Source organism: Clupea harengus, chromosome 23, assembly GCF_900700415.2.
Source record: "Clupea harengus chromosome 23, Ch_v2.0.2, whole genome shotgun sequence".
In the NCBI taxonomy this organism is placed as follows: Eukaryota; Metazoa; Chordata; class Actinopteri; order Clupeiformes; family Clupeidae; genus Clupea; species Clupea harengus.
This window is the reverse complement of record NC_045174.1, coordinates 24,036,456-24,042,455: the sequence shown is the minus strand read 5'-3', so window position 1 is coordinate 24,042,455 and position 6,000 is coordinate 24,036,456.

Below are 6,000 nucleotides of genomic sequence, written 5' to 3'. Positions count from 1 at the left end.
CTCTTCTGTGTTATGTGAAAGAGATGCACAGGAATGGACCGACTTCTACTCATACTTTGGCATCACAGCTGACACAAACACAAACAAAACCAAAGATGAAGACAGAAAAGAATGCTACAAGAAGGACGTGGTCTTCGGAACAATCGAAACCTTCGCTGCAGATCACCTTCGCCAGATATTTGAGATGAAGGATGTGAGGCCTGATCGCAGCTATCAGTGCATCATAATCGATGAAGTGGACTCACTGCTGCTGGATCAGGGAGTGCAACTGACCTACCTGTCCAGCCCCATGGTCTCCATGCAGCACCTGAACATCATTCTGGCCATGATCTGGGGACACGTCAGCCAGTATGGCTTCCTGTCAACAGGACACCAGACATTCGTGCAGGGTCCCCCTGCTTCATTCTTCAAGGCCATATTTGACTCAATTGACACAGAAGGAACTGAAATGAATGACCCCATGGACATTTTATGTATCGCTGAAGAATCAGAGATTGTGCCAAAAGGATTTACAGAGGATTTCTGCAAAAGTGAGAAAGATGAACTTCTCAGGAAACTGAAAACTGTGAGCCAGGACGCAGTGGTTGATTTTTTCCAAGAAATGGAGCACTATGTCCCCTATGGTTTTACTGTATACACATTAGATGACAATGGATTGCTCTGTCTTCGAAAGACCAGTACGTACAACAACCAGGACTTTCCAGACCTGAAATTTCTGGTTTTGGAAGAAGGCTTGTGTTGTGCTCTCTATGATTCCGAAGAAATTCTCATCAAGCCCATTGCTGAATTTATCTCAGAGAAGATTCAGTACACCCCATGTACAAACAATGAAGACAAAATCAGCATCCCTGGATTCCTGAGAAATCTGGTAGAGAAGAAAGTGTCAGTGTGGGTTCAGAATGCCTTTCTGGCAATGAGACTGAGGCAAGGACAGGAGTATGTTGTAGAAAACGACAGTGTCTGTCCAGTGGACTTCAGATCCACTGGTATTGTAGAACTGAGTAAGAAATGGGGTGATGGACTACAGCAGTTCGTTGAGATCAAACACCAAATCAAAATTAGCACCATTTCAACAGTGACAAATTACGTTTCTAACATTTCCTTTTTTGAAAAATACCATGGGAAAATATATGGAACCACAGGGACACTTGGGAGTGAAACAGAAATGCTGTTTTTGAAGAAGCTGTATCCTGATCTCTTGGCCTGCAAAATGCCAACTTTCAACCAGAGGAAATTATTTGAGGTCAAAGGTACTCTAAAGACTTCAACTGAAGAGTGGAAATCTGAAATAAAACGTGTTGTTATGGCTGAGATTACCCCAGTTTCTTACAGAGAGGGAAGAGCATCCTTGGTGATATGTGAAACTATCAACAGAGCCAAAGAGATCTATGAAGAGCTGAAAAGCATCATCCCAGGTGAAATCATTCTCTACTGCCGCAGTGACAAAGACAGTTTGAGCAAAATAGATAAGAAACTGCTACCTGGTGATGTCATTGTTGCCACAAACCTTGCTGGGCGTGGCACAGACATTAAAGTCTCTAAAGAGGTGAACAGCAATGGAGGATTATTTGTGGTCCTGTCCTTCCTTTCTGAGAACACAAGAGTGGAACTCCAGGCATTCGGCCGAACTGCACGCAAAGGCAAACCTGGATCTGCTCAGGTAGTCATGACCACTGATCATCTACAGGAGTCCTTCAGGGAGGTGTCTTCTCTGGAGGAGGCAAAGAAAACAAGGCATGGACTTGCAGCAGAAAAAGTAAATGACATGACGTACGATATCACTGAGATGAAACTGCGGGAGGACTTGTTTTCAGAGTACTGCAACACACTGCAAGACATTTACGAGAACACCGATGGAGCTGAGGAAAGAGCTGTTGTCGCCATCATGAATGAGTTCTGGGGGATTTGGCTGCAAACTAAATCAGAAGAAATTGATCAGTTGAAAAGAGATGAACTGCAAAAGAGCTTGAAAGCTGATTTGTCTCTGGCGAAAAGTCAAAGTGAAAGTCAGACTTCACCGTGTTCTAGCATTTACCATTACATCAAGTTTGGGAATATCGCACTGGGTGAAAAACAATGGGATTCCAGCTCCAGGCTATTTGAAAAAGCTATGGAAAAAGATGAGAGTTGGGCAGCCGTAGCTTTCTACAGTCATGCGTACTGCACTATGAAGCAGCAGAAGGGCGATTACCTCAACAAGGCCATAGGTGATCTCAGGAAAGCACAGGATTCTCTGAAGTACCTCAGTGAGGAATGCGTGGTCTGCCTGCAGTTTGTAAACATGGCATCTGTTCACTCAGCCAACAGTAACCCAACCAGCCTTGAAAAACAGCTAACAACCAAGTGCAACATGTTCAGTTGCTTCGATCAAAACATTAGCGAGGCCATCAAAAAGCTGGAGGAGATAAAAGAAAGAGGGAGGGATGCCAATGCCAGAAAATCACCCATGTTCTCCCTGGTGTCAAGTGCTGATGAAGATCTCCAAGCGGAGGCCTACAATCTGTACAGTCGAGGTCTGCAATATGTCTTTTCTGTCGAAGAGGCCCCTCGTTTCCCATGGGAAGCTTTGCTGGTGTTCTGTCTCGGAGTTCTGCAGATAACTGGAGGGATTCTCCTCACTGTATTTACATGTGGATCATTAGCTCAAGTCGGCATCGGGCTGATCGTCGAAGGAATATCAGACTGCATCACTGGCATCGAGTCCATGGTGACAGGAAAATTCAGTTGGGAATCGTGGGCTGTAGAAAAAGCCATTTCTATTGGTGTATCTCTTCTTGGGTTTGGTGTTGGAAAGCTGTTGGCAATGGCTAACAAAGCTTTTAAACTGGCGGTGAAGGGATTAAGCAAGCTGAAGTCGATGCCAAAGTTTCCGTCCAAACAGGTTAAAGATGGCCTCAGTGTCGTTACGAAGACAAATATGAAGAATGCAGTGAAACACAGCGCAAAAAAAATGGTAGAGGAAATCGTTGGTTATGGACTTGGGAAGGCAGAACAGGCAATACTGAAAGAAATACTAAATAGTATTAAAAATAGGGTGAAAAACGGAATTGTCGATGAGGTGAAATCCAACTTAAAAAAAGAGCCCTTGGCTGCATTAGTGGACTCCATTATACTCTCACACCTCGATGATAAACTACAAGTTCCTGATCTCCTACAGGACGAGGACGGAAAGAGAAAACTTCTGGACACTTTCAGCGAGTTAACCAACACTGCACTACAGCTATTCTACACAGACCTCAGCTGGCAGAAAAAGCTTAACTCCTCCTTCACCAAAGTGATTGACGGTGCTAAATCACAGGTCAAAAACAAAACGCAGGCCATTCTGACAGCCATCCAAGCCGCCCATATGGTGCCACTGGCAGCAGATGCCATCAGTACGGTGCTCAGCCTCTCAAACGAGTTTTTCTCAAACCTTCAAGAAGAGCTGAATACATTTACAAATGAAAGAGTTTTTTCAGAGAAAGTAAAGCAAGATGAGCTGTGTGCTTCAGACACCGAGATGCTGAATGAATTCAAGCAGGATTTAGCCGACACCATCAGTACTTTATTATCCGATGCTTTCGTAGAAGTGTTCCAACAGAAGTTCTCCAGTCACATTGTTGCTCGTGTCCAAGGCAAAGTAAATGGCATGATTGGCGGTTATGTAAGAAATGGCTTAAAGAGTGGCAAAACAGAGGAAAAGCTCAAAGCCGGACAGACCACCTCCACCCTCCTACACCGCCCCAACCCCTCTACTCGATCTACACACCCCAAAACACCACCTCCACCACCTCCACCACCTACACACCCCACCACACCACCTCCACCCCCTCAACCATCTCCACACCCCACCACACCCCCTCCACCATCTCCACACCACACCACCCCACCAACAGCACCTCCACCACCTCAACCACCTCCACACCCCACCACCCCACCAACAGCACCTCCACCCCCTCAACCATCTCCACACCCCACCACACCCCCTCCACCATCTCCACACCACACCACCCCACCAACAGCACCTCCACCACCTCAACCACCTCCACACCCCACCACCCCACCAACACCACCTCCACACCCCACCACACCACCTCCACCCCCTCAACCATCTCCACACCCCACCACACCACCTCCACCCCCTCAACCATCTCCACACCCCACCACACCACCAACAGCACCTCCACCACCACCTCAACCATCTCCACACCCCACCACACCCCCTCCACCACCTCCACACCCCACCACCCCACCAACACCACCTCCACCACCTCCACACCCCACCACACCACCTCCACCCCCTCAACCATCTCCACACCCCACCACCTCCACCCCCTCAACCATGGCCGACACCCTCCTGAAACACCCAGACCAATGGGAGCCTTTCATCAAGCGCAAAGAGTGGACAGACGACATCAGAGGAGGGGACTGGTACACGGCAGAGGGAGCTGCAAACACAAGAAAGATCGTAAAAGAAAACAAAATGGTGCTCAAGAACGAGGTTGGAAAAGTACAATTCTACAAAGAATGGAATACAGTATTTAGTTAAAATACCCTATCTTGGTAAATACAGTATTTTATTAAAAGACCCTTATCTTGATAAATACAGTATTTTATTAAAAGAACCTATCTTGGTCAACCTAATTAATCGGAGTCTTAATGCAATTTTATAACCCGTTAGGTAGACTAATTGCTAAGACTGATTGGTCTATGGCAGGGGTTTTCAACTGGTTTTGTCCCAGGGACCACCATTCTGACTAGAAAGTAATTTGCGGCCCACTGATGTGCCTGCACGCCTGTGCGTGTTTGTAACTGCCGCCGCCACGCCCCCTCCCCCTCCCCCTGCACAGATATTCTGCCTATGACACTTAAATATGTGCAGTTATCAGGGTAGATCACTAACCGCCCTCGCCACGCCCCCTCCCCCCGCGCACATATTCCGCCTGTAGCACTTGTCAGTGTAATTTCTTCGATATTTTTTACGATATTTAAGAGTAATTTGGAAATGTGTTGAAATATAAAAGCAAATTTATAACAATAAAAAAATTCAATGGTGAACTGATCAACATAGGCTCATGTTGCGGACCCCCTGCAATGCTGTCGCGGACCACCAGGGGGCCACAGACCCCCGGTTGAAAACCCCTGTGCCAGAGTGTGATTATAAGTGTGATATTGATTATGAGATATTGTTGTGAAAGAGCGATCATGTTTTCTTTGTCATTTTGGAACTGAATCACTTTTTATTCTTTTAAGTTGCCTACACTTACAAGTGTATGATATGTCCACACCATGTTTAATGTCTTTTAAGATGCCTACACTTACAAGTGTATGATATGTTTAATGTGTAATCAAGGGTTTGATCATGAACGTATATTTTTGATGATCAAGGGAGAGGAATGAGGGACTTTAGTTAGTTAATGTAAAGTTTTAAGTGAGTATCTGTATGTAATGTAAGGATTTGGGTGAAAGCATTTCTACTTCTCAGTGTGACTAAGTTTCAATGTGAGGGAGTTCTCTCGTAGATTGTCACTGTGGCTTGATTTACAACATCGCAAACAGACATTGCAAAAACAGCTTGAAGCGATGAGCGGGAACATCTGGAAAGACACAGAGACTCTCCAGCCAACATGGACACCTGATGGCACAAGAAGACTTTGAGACTGATGTTAGCTTCACAGTTATTCTGTAGCCTGTGTAACTTGTGTAATTGTGTCATGTTAATCATCATTTTAATCATTTTAATCATTGTAATCAGCCAATAAATGTTTTCAAGATTTTACTCCAGTGTCATCTGAAGTCAAGTCTTCTGTTCAGGGAAACAGTCATGTTTGTTTTCAGTATAGCTCATTTCAGAAAAACAACAATTAAAAACGCCAAAATCTAACAAAACTGACCATCGTTGGTGCAATGGTAAAATTCAAGTTAAATGGTGCCAGGAACTCCAAAGACATTCAAAACAACCCAAAGAGTTTGCCAGTTTTGAAACACCTTTCCAGCAACATTCGGTAAAGATGGTACAGG